Raw genomic sequence first — 12,205 nt, forward strand, 5'->3', positions numbered from 1 at the left:
CTGACCAAGAAAAAGGTTGTAATCAAGTTGAGCATCAACAACCTCAATGTCTATTGCAATTGTTTTTCCCTCTAACTCAATTGAAAAATCATTTAAAAGTCCATATGGACAAAAACCTCTTCCATCGAAGGCTTTCAAAGTCGTGGGAGATTGATTGATTGTCGACGAACCTAAGGCTTTCCAACAAGAAATGGATATAATGCATGTTGACGCTCCTTCATCAATCATTGTTTGAAAAGCTCATTGAGTTTTGACGTGAATTGGTATCTGAAAATCTAGTTGGTGTGGGAGACGAGGGACATGATTCTCGAGATAAAAAATAATCAAATGGGAGTCTTGAGGATCTATTGCTCCTATGGCTGATAATAAATATTTCATTTGTGATGGAAACGTTTGGAGCACTTCAAGGGCAGACATGGTTAAAGGTGACATAGCCAAATCTTCGACGATGTTATAATTTTTGGCAGCCCTCACATGAGGATTAAAGGCTAACTTACAAAGCATTCCTTTAGGAGGTGAATGAATTACCATATCAGGATTTGGTTTTTCAATGTATAATGGTTCAAAAGAAGGAGGAGTAGACGTGGAGGCTTGACCAAATGAAATGGAGTCATCTCCATTTTCAACAGGACCCTTTGATGCATAATCTTTGGATCTCATTGCTACCATAACTTTGGAAGACATCATCATGATATCTATTGATGGGGATGAGGAGTATTGGTTGTGAGAAACAATTTTACTGTCTCGAGGAAAAGGATCCTTCAAAACAATGCATGTGGGAGAAATTTTGATGAATTTGGAAACTTCGGCTCAATGAGGGCACTCCTTAGTGTAATGATCTTCTTTAAAAATCACGCAAGGATATCGAGGTTTCCTATTTTCGTCAGATGGTTCAATCTTGGCTGACTTCTCCTTAGAGCGGTTGTCTTGTTTAGTTTTTCCTTTTCCCTTTTTCTTATTTCTGGATGACTTACCCTTTCTAGTAGATGAATCTACAACGTTGATTTTGGAATTAATTTTGGGAGAAGGATCTTTGTCAGGTGCATCAGATATAGCCAAAACTTGAACGTTCTTAGATTTTTTTTTTTATTAGTCTTCTGTCTCACCGAATCAATCATGCCATCTGCGACATGTGATCTTGGAAGAGGTGGATTATTTGGAGTAGATCGAGGTAAATCTAGGATCTTTTCATACAAAGTACCAAACTGAGTATAAACAGGATCGAGATACTTAGCATGGGCAATTACCTACTCTTCAGTTACAACACCCCCTTTGTCTACATCTTCAGTTATCACTAGTAAAAGTGATTTTATAAACCATTTAGACAGAATCTGGTCTGGAATGTAAAATTTAACTAAGCGACATCTTCATCTCCATTCGTGAATGTGATCTAAGATATGGGTAGATGTTGACTGCTTTAAAGAAGTCAAAAGTTCAGTTCCATTGTCATATTGAATGGGTAACAGAAAATTGTTTAAAAAGGTTGTATCAAGGGCATTGAACATGTTGAAAGAAGTGCATGGCAATTCTACATACCATTTGGTTGCCAAACCAATTAGGGTTCATTGGAAAAGTCGTAATCTAATAGAATCGCCATTTAATGAGTGTGACGCACACAAAATATGGTAGGTCATGACATGGTTGGTTGGATCTTCACCCGACTTACCCTCAAACTTTGGAATGTCATTGGGCAACTTAGTAGGAATAGCCAGCCAATAGGGTAAATAAAGAAGTGGATCATTAATTAACAGAGAGAGGTCAGGCAAATCCAAAGTTGCAATGAAAGGCAACTGGTGATTGGGGTCCTGCGATAGATATTGATAACCCTGAGGACTGAGACCCTTATAAAGCGGACGATATCCAAGATATCCTGGGATATCCTAAGTAGTTGGAATCTGCATACCTCTTAGGTATCCAGGATGAGCCATACTATATTGCAGTTGAATAGGTTGTTGAAATGTATGACATGGGTACAGTTGATTTTGGAAGGTGAGATTCTGACCCATTTGACCTTGAAGAAACTATCCTTGAAAGGGTTGGCCTTGCAATGGTTGACCTTGGAGAAGTTGAGTTTGAAAAGGTGTAGCTTGAAAAACCTGACTCTGGGGTAAACCTTGGAAAGATAGCCCTTGAAAAGGTACTTGCATGTATGGAACATTGGGCTGAAGAACAAGTATTTGAGGTGTTGATGGAATCGTAGGAATCGATTGAACACCAAATGCCTGAGGTAAACACTGAACAATAGGTTGCATAGTAACCTCTGACATAAGCAGGACAACTATTTGTGATACTCCTGAAATGGGAGTTCTAGGCGAAATTGAACCTAGGTTTGGAATAGACGTTGCCATAATAGACTACCCTATGGTTTGATGGGTAATTTGGGTAGACTGCTGAAGCGATTGCTAGGAAGATGTTGATGAGGTAGCCTTGACGGTTGGTTTGACTTGAGAAGACATACTTTGAAAAGGCAATTGTTGCATAGGTTGTTGAATAGGTTGTCCAGGTTGATACAAAGGCACCTAAAAAGCAACAGGAATTGACTGTTGAGACGGGTTCCAGAGTCTATTCAATCCAGGATAAGGCATTCCATAGGCGGGTTGAGGCATAAAAGGTTGACCAAAACCGGTTTGAGGCATTTGAGCATAGTTAAAGTAGTTTTCTATTGGGGGTTCCCCCTAGCTGCAATGTAAGATCCACCAAAAGGCTATCCTCCAGGCAGAGGTGTTGTGGGGAAAAATGCCTATGTAGGACGATCCTATCCACCTAAGGTGTGACAGTGCCTTAGCAACAAACAGAGACAGCTATTCTAGTATTCTTCCTTTATGAATTAAGAATGAAGAGAGATGGATGGACTAACCGGTGTCTTCCGTTTGTCCCTCGATCCGGTTTCTCTTCTCTTTGGGTGTTCACAGCTACTTGCCTTCTCGCTCGCCCAGCTTCAACAGGTCTCTGCAAGATTACAAGAGAAGAACACTACACAAAGACATAGATTCATAAACATAACTAGTTCAGGATTAGAAGTAAACTAAACATACTAATGCAATCATACATCAAAGATACATCAGTATATAGGAGAAAACCAAGATAGCTTTATTGATGAATAACAAGGTTCAGGAAGAGATACAACCCAGAGGGCTCCAATCCAGCATCTCCTTCCCAGCAAAATGGAATTCCTATCTTCACCTCCCTTCAAAGCATTAAGCACCCAATGATTCCAGTCTCAAACCAACAGCAATTCTTTGCAATAACAAAATTCCAGCCTCTAGATCTCATGGAGGAGAGATCCATATATAGATGTTTGGAGAGAGGATGAGTCAGCTTGAGATCTGACTAGTGTCCTCTCCCTCTGTCAGTTCTTGATTCGACTTGGAGGTTCTTGCTTCCACTTGGAGATTTGGAACCTCTTACTCATCACCAGTCGAATTCCCTGAGGCAAGTGTCATTTTGGAAGCTTCCTGGGTTTTGACACCTTGAGAAATGAGCTTGCCACATGTCCACTCTCGCTCAGCGCAGGTAGCCAGTGTTGGCTTTGACATTCAGCGCAGGTAGCCAGTGGAGCCATTGACATTCAGCGCAGACAGCCAGTGGAGCCATTGACATGATCCTGAATTGACTTGTTTTTGAGCAGTTTCTGGTAGAGAACTTCTGTGAATTGCTGTGGTTTGTTAGCCTTGTTCCTCTAGGGGTAGGAACAACATGTTTAGGGACTTTGGATCCCTTAGATTATGGACATTTCATGCTCAATGCTGCAAGGCACAAAAATGTCTATAACAGTTGCCCCCTAAAGTATGAGGTCGTTTATCGGGTGAAATGCTTTATCCAGGAGGGTCCGAAGTTCATCCAATGCTGGGAGGAGACCTGTAATAAGATACAATACAATACATTAATTTTCATACTGCTTTCATGATCTAGCTGAGGCGGGCATTCCCATGCTCAGCTTTATAAATTCATTTTCTGTACATAGAACAGACAATCGTCTGATGGTAGACTGATAATTTTATGAAATTATCATCCTTTGAGTAGGATGATCATCTGCTGCAATGATGTACATGTCAAATGTCTTTATCTTTCCTGAATATATATCGCAACCCGGATGGATGAAACTAGATCCGGGGTCTTCAAACTCGTTCGATCTTCACTCTAAGTACAAGTCGATCCATGTGAGAATTGTTCTGAAGTCGAACATGGAAAGACATCGCTTGATTACCGGTCAATGAGGTAAATTGTTAACAAGCGCGAGAGGAATCACCGATAATGATAATGACCCTCAAGGTACTGCAGTACAATTCACGTGGTGTGAATAAAGGACTTGGCGTCGAACACCACGCAAAATATTCTGGTCGAAGGTCATTGATGTATACCTGTCGCCAGAAGTGAGAAACTTGCCATTAAGGCATGCAAGCTTCAAAGTACTGAAGGGGTTGTTCCTAGATCAACTTCTTGGATAATGAGCTGATGTCGACAAGAAGCGATCCGTCAAAGGAGGGCGTTAATGAATCCCACATCAGTGACACAGAACGGAGCTAATGATTTTGATGGAGGTGAAAACGATCTGTGACATATGATTCAGGGTGGCAGTCATGAACGGATGAAGGATAATGTATGGCAGTGGATGGGACACGGTTGACTCTTTCTGAACGACTTCTCTTGAACATATGGCGACACTGATGCGATGGATCGGTAGCATTACCCCAATTATGGATGGTATGGCGAGACCATGGTGATGTGACCGGTGAATGAAACAACCCAACCCGATTGTGGTACGGAGGAAAAGTGTCATGTTCAAGAGCGACTTGCTACCATCAAAGTTTTCTTGAGTTTCTCCCAATTTTTCCCCAGTCATTGCTGACCAGTACCTCTTTATTTTTGTCAAGCTTGAGGAGGATAACATATGCTTGTTCTATAACCTACCCTTCAGGCAAGCCCATCGCTATGTTTTAACGAGCCTAGCGATAGTGAAACTCGTTCTCGCCTAAAGACAAGTTTGTCGCTATTTAGTGATTTTAACGAGTCTAACGACAAAGATAACTCGGTCCTTTTCATTTTTAGAGAGTCTGAAAAGGTACATAAAGTTAACTCCAAAAGTCCTTTTTCGTCATCTAATCCCTTAAGTCCGAAACAATACAGAAGGGATGAGTTTTCGATAGTTTTAACGAGCCGAACTAAACAAGCGCTCAATCTTTTTGTGCAATAATCCCTCAGGTCCAAAAAGATTAAAATCTAGAGGAGGGATAACGCTTCCGGTCGCTTTAACGAGCTGGAAGGCCAAAACTCGGCAATCTTTTCATATTTTACGAGTCAGTTGAAAAGAGCTTAAAGAAGACTCGTCTTTTGAGGAACGAGTGATAAACAGGGTTAGCAGCTGATTCCAGGTACAGGTTGGAATTTTCCAATCACGACAGTGTCACAAGGATGGCTAGGTGAAATCACTCTTCGCAGCTGTTCCTCAAAATGGGTAAACAATCATATGGAGGTGAACGATCGGCCAAATGAAAAGTGGAGGTGATGGTGCAAACACGACCAAGGCTTTAATGGCAGATAAGGTTACATTCACAGTGGTTATTTACCCAAAGATAGTTCATTTTTTAATGAGCTTGAACACGGAAAAACACTGCTCAATCTTATGTTTATTTTTAACGAGCATGAACTATGCGCTAAAACTGCTCGGATCTTGCGTTTATTTTTTAACAAGCATGAACTTTGTGCTAAAACTGCTCGATGATAAGTTTGCATGCCCCCAACATAACAACGAAAATCGAGGTGCATGCCCCCCAAGCTTCATTGCATTCAACTTGGTGGTTGGAATGAAGGTTTACCTTTGAGATTTGGAAAGGAGATTGTTTCATTTTTTAATGAGGTTGACACAGTAAAAGAACTATCCTCATGACTCCTTGTTTCATTTTTTAACGAGGTTGACACGAGATTAGAACCGTCCTCGGAGCCCACTGTATTTACAGTATTTCTATTAGGGCGATGATCCACGCTGACAAAATGTTTAGGAATCTTCTGCATCCATTAGATATAGAAGATTTCGTATTGTAGGTTTCCACTGTGGCCACTTCCGCCAGATTACTTGCAGGTGGTAGGGCAAAAGTACCCATTAAGGCAGGGTCTTTTAGGAGACCTACTCCAATATTTTGAAGCGAATGATTGCTTCCATGGATCATTGGAATGCTTCCCATAACTTGTGAACTGTCGGGGAGGAAAGTTTGTTGGTCGACGACTGTAATTCCTCCTTGAAAGGGAAATGCAATCTTCCTGAAGTAGGTCGACACAACTGTGGCCATGGCATATATCCAGGGCCTTCCCAGTAGGATGTTGTAATCGAGGTTTCCATCAATTACTTCAACATCAATTCCTACTGTTTTGCCCCCTAGTTCAACTTGCAAGTTACTTAAAATCCCGTATGGAGTGTATGATCGTCCATCAAATGCTTTTAACGTCATTGACGATCTCGACAAGGGTGGTGAGCCTAAATTCTTCTAGCAACTCATCGACATAATACACGCAGATGCCCCCTCATCAATAATTGTTCGATGAACAGTTTTGTTGAGGGCTTTCACTTGAATAAGGAAAGCTAGTTGAGCTGGTAACTGAGGGTCATATCCTTTATGATCAAAGGCCACAAGATTGGAGTCCATTGGGTCAATTTCACCTATTGCTGATAATAAAACTTGCTCTTGGGAGAGGCAATTTTGCGGTACCTCAAGCGTCGACATAGCGGACGGCGATTCGGCCAGGTCCTCTATTATATTATAATTCTATGCTATTTTTGCACGAGGATTAAATGTCGACTTGTATACTACTCCCTTTGGCGACTTTATCATTTGTTCAGGAATGGTGGGTGGCACAACTTTGGTCAAAGTTGTTGTCGAACTACTAGGTTGTTCATTAGCCTTGTTATTCGACACTTGTGGATTCCCGTAATCTTTATTCCTTGCCAAAGCATCATTTTGCTGCTTTGAGATAGACAACATAAGCACTTGGGATCGGGAAGCATTTTGATTAGCAACCAGTTTGGTACCCGGGCTTGGAAATGGATCAGTCAATACTGCTGAGGTTTTTGAACTCTTAAAGAGTTTCTTAACTTCAGCTATATGTGGACAATCTCTCGTCCAATGATCCTCATCGCATATATGACACCCCGCAGGGGGTTTCCTTTTTCTCCCTTTCTTTTTCTTCTTGCCCCCTGGTTGCTTCAGTTGTTTGCCCTTGTCGGTCGATGCGGCATTTACTTCCGAGGCAAGAAGTTCCTCATTTTTTTTGACTGGAAATCTTACGGGCCCTTTTAGATGTAGCCTTTGTCGATTTCGTGTCTGTCATGCCAATCACGCCATCGATGGCATGAGAGTCATTGTTTGATTTAGGAGGAGGAGGAATTGAGAATTCCGGTCTAGGGGCGTCAGGTATTTTGTCGTAGAGCGTGCCAGACTGAGTATATACCAAGTCCAGATATTGCGCACGAGCGATGACTTGCTCTTCCGTTACGACTCCCCCCTTTGCCACATCTTCCATGATTGTAGGAAGTAAGGATTTGATAAACCATTCAGCTAATAGCTGATCGGGAACGTACGTTTTTACCATCCTACGACGACGTCACCACTCATGTATATGATCAGATATGTGAGTGGCCGTTGTCTGTTTGAAGTTGGTTAGGAGTTCCGTTACCGTTTCATACCTTATTGGTAATTGAAAATGGGTTAAGAAAGTCATGGCTAAGGTATTGAAGTTGTTGAACGAAGCTCTAGGCAATTCAATATACCATTTTGCCGCTGGACCAGTTAACGTCCTCTGAAAAAGGTGAAGCCTAATCGAATCATCGTTTAGGGTGTTTGATGAACACCACAGATGAAATGTCATCACATGATTCGACGGATCTTCACCCGGATTTCCGTTAAATTTAGGAATATCTGACGGAAGTTTATGCGGAATCGCTGGCCACCAAGGGGCATAAGCAATTGGATCATTCGTCAGCCGATTTAGATCTGGTAATTCTAGAGTTGCTACAAAGGGCAACTGTTGATTCAGGTTAGGCGAAGCATACCCAGGATAAGATGGAATCGCCTTAGCAGTGGGTCTTTGCATACCAGCATAATGTATTTGATGCTGGCAACTTTGACAAGGTTGATGGGCATAACCATTATAATATGGTTGTTGATTACCGCTTTGGAAATGCGATTGCCCATTACTTACAAAGACTTGTTGCTCAGGTCCTTGATATGATTGCTGGAATGGGGGTTGTTGAGTTTGAACCAGCTCTGGTTGTTGAACCATTTGCTGTTGACCAATACTGGATGATTGACCAAGATGAGGATTCACAGTACTTGTTTGATCCTGAGTCGCTCCAGATAAGGAGGCACTAACCTGAGGTTGTGATTGAGTCGTTGAGACAAGAGGCTGTTGTATTGCAACCTAAGGCTGTTGGGGTTGACATACAACAGGTAGTGCTTGTACTTGCGACGTAGTAACCATAGCAGGTATAGTGGGAATATTCGACACAGGGTGGACTGGTTGCATTGAATATACAACCCTTGGCTGCTGAGGCAGTATTGGTACCCAACCACTGGATGTAATTCCAATTTGACCTGAACTTTGCTGTAAACTCCCATATGGTTGTTCTCCGGGAGGGAACAATGAAAATGCATACTGCCCTCCATATGGTGGCAATCCAGTACTTAAAGGGCAGATTGGCCTTTGAAGACACATTGGATCAATTTGTTGAGTTTCAACATAAGAAATACCAAATGATAATCCGGATGAAGAAATAGGAACTAACCATGTCGTCGAAGCAGTCCCTGATGGGACTCCGGCTTGTTGTTGATAACTTGCCGGGACAGATGGTATACCATCGAACATCGTTGGGGTAGCAGCAGGAGGCTTTGTCGCTGCTGTGTCGGATGACACAGTCCTGGATGTCGACGGTTGTTCAGACATATCTAGTCTATCCAAAATATTTTCTAGCGATTCTACAAGAACTTACGATGAAAAGAGACTAACTTCGAAGATCAACGAGGGAATGGTGATGATTATTTCGTTTAAAATAAATTTTAACGACGCTTAGACACAACCTGCTTTTTCAATTTTAAAGAGTCGAGAAAAAGCAAAAGATGACTCTAGTCTCCTTCGATGTTTTAACGAGCCCGAAGTGACAAATGCTCGGATGGAATTTTTCCGTTATAGAGTCTGAAAAAGGCCAAAAGGAACTGCTCTGGAGTTCTAGGCAGAGGGTGTGCCAAACTTTTCACAAAACCGCAGAATAATTTTTAGGGTATGGGCAGTCGATCTTCCTGAATGTTGTGTTCAGTGCATTGCGATCAGTAGGGCGGCCGACACGGCTTCCTATGGATAAAGGTAAATTCCTATAGGGGTCTCCCAATATATACGCGACGGTACGTGGGAGCACAATCCGTACTGGCGCTATCGTCCCTCAGGAGGAATCACCCACCTTCCATGAGATCGACAGTCACCAGGCTTAACGACGCCAGAACACGTCTCTAGCCTAGACCTCTATGTTGTGCATTATGTTGCAAAGCGTTGTTAAGTTCATTCAGTTTATTTTAAGTTGATATTTTTAGAAGTTTGCCTTTCTGGATCACCACGAGATGTATGGTACAATTCCTAAATGCAGTCTAGGATGATAAGTAAGCTTTATATCTTTTCAACTTTGAAAATCCTAGCTACTAAGGGAAAAGAAAGACACCATCTTTTCTCAAAGAGCAATCAGCACACTCTAATGCACTTTTCCTAAATCAAGCATGCAAACTATCAAAATGCAAATGCACAATGAAAGTGTTTGTTTTCCGCTTTCTTAGTATTGATGCCTACAAAGAAAGCTTTTTGTACAACTTTGAATTTGCTTTTAAATGACAAATACAAACAAGTTTACTTTTTCGAAATCAAAAAGGGTAGAAGAGAATACAACACTTTACGACTTTCGAAATGAACACTTGTTTCAACACTTAAAAAAAGACAAACTCAAACCACAAGCAAAAGTAAATGTATAATCAACTGCAAATAGCCAATGAACTCTCTCCTAAGATCACAATCAACAGATCTGAATCAAGGGCTACAGGATGATTATTTCACCCATGCAAAGGAAAACTGTAAATGATGCCACAAACACATAAAAACACTCACAGTCTTTTTGTACAAAAGGAGGCGGAATTTAAGCAGAGAAAAGGAGTTATCAGACTGGTACCTATGCTGGTTATAGGCTGCAAAAATCAGAGATCAAAACAAGGCAAAACAGAGCAGAGAACCCCAGTTGCACAAGGCCAAACTGGATCAGCGCAGCCTCAACACAGGGGTTTTGACATTCAGCGCAGTTAGCCTTCACGGGACCTGCGTTGAAATGCAGAACCTCTTCACAGGGGTCGCGCTGAAGGAGAAACGAGAGTTTCTCACTGGGTTCTGGGTCACAGATTGCTAATTAATCAACGGTTTCAGGCCAAATAAAAGCAACAAGCAAGGTACAATCAAAGGGATGCTTTGAGGGGGTACTAAGATCTATCACAAAGGATCATCAAATCATTTGTGAGTCCATTGTTCAGATCATAGACAAATCCAGTGATTGGATCAAAGCAGCAACTATCTACTTTGCATCTGAGAATAGCAGAAGCAGTTCGATTGTTGCTGTTGAGTCTATGAAACAAACAATGATAGAGACACAAATAAAATGACTAAACAGATCTCCCCAGCGGAGTCGCCAATTTGTTGTGGGGAAAAATTCCTATGCAGGACGATCCTATCCACCTAAGGTGTGACAGTGCCTTAGCAACAAACAGAGACAGCTATTCTAGTATTCTTCCTTTATGGATTAAGAATGAAGAGAGATGGATGGACTAACCGGTGTCTTCTGTTTGTCCCTCGATCCGGTTTCTCTTCTCTTTGGGTGTTCACAGCTACTTGCCTTCTCGCTCGCCCAGCTTCAACAGGTCTCTACAAGATTACAAGAGAAGAACACTACACAAAGACATAGATTCATAAACATAACTAGTTCAGGATTAGAAGTAAACTAAACATACTAATGCAATCATACATCAAAGATACATCAGTATATAGGAGAAAACCAAGATAGCTTTATTGATGAATAACAAGGTTCAGGAAGAGATACAACCCAGAGGGCTCCAATCCAGCATCTCCTTCCCAGCAAAATGGAATTCCTATCTTCACCTCCCTTCAAAGCATTAAGCACCCAATGATTCCAGTCTCAAACCAACAGCGATTCTTTGCGATAACAAAATTCCAGCCTCTAGATCTCATGGAGGAGAGATCCATATATAGATGTTTGGAGAGAGGATGAGTCAGCTTGAGATCTGACTAGTGTCCTCTCCCTCTATCAGTTCTTGATTCCACTTGGAGGTTCTTGCTTCCACTTGGAGATTTGGAACCTCTTACTCATCACCAGTCGAATTCCCTGAGGCAAGTGTCATTTTGGAAGCTTCCTGGGTTTTGACACCTTGAGAAATGAGCTTGCCACATGTCCACTCTCGCTCAGCACAGGTAGCCAGTGTTGGCTTTGACATTCAGCGCAGGTAGCCAATGGAGCCATTAACATTCAGCGCAGACAGCCAGTGGAGCCATTGACATGATCCTGAATTGACTTGTTTTTGAGCAGTTTCTGGTGGAGAACTTCTGTGAATTGCTGTGGTTTGTTAGCCTTGTTCCTCTAGGGGTAGGAACAACATGTTTAGGGACTTTGGATCCCTTAGATTATGGACATTTCATGCTCAATGCTGCAAGGCACAAAAATGTCTATAACAAGAGGATATGATGGTTTCCCCCGAGGTGGATAATAATCACATGTTTGGTTAGCTTTTGGATTACCAACATTATGAGAAATCATATTAATAGCTTGTTCAAATGCCAAACCTTCATTGGTAGGGTTAATTACACCATTTGACATGTTTGAATATGAGTTCGAGAAACAAGCTCCTGAATAAGCTATTGCGAGAGAGTGATATCCAGGTGGTAAAAAACCACTGTACAATTTGGACTCTAAAGAAGTGCAATATATGGATGTATCTATCACGACACTTCTAGGAATCATTGTGGACTAGTCAAAACCGGGTACAGTAGAATAAGGAGTTGTGTAATGTGAAATCGATTGCCATAAAAAGTTCAAGGGTGTAAAATACCAAGGGTCAGGGTGAATAGATCAAAACAAAATTTTTGGGATATCTACAGGTTCACTTGTAGAAACTAT

Source organism: Pinus tabuliformis, chromosome X (genome assembly GCF_031772625.1).
Source record: "Pinus tabuliformis cultivar Carrire ecotype Pingquan chromosome X, CPIR1, whole genome shotgun sequence".
In the NCBI taxonomy this organism is placed as follows: domain Eukaryota; kingdom Viridiplantae; phylum Streptophyta; class Pinopsida; order Pinales; family Pinaceae; genus Pinus; species Pinus tabuliformis.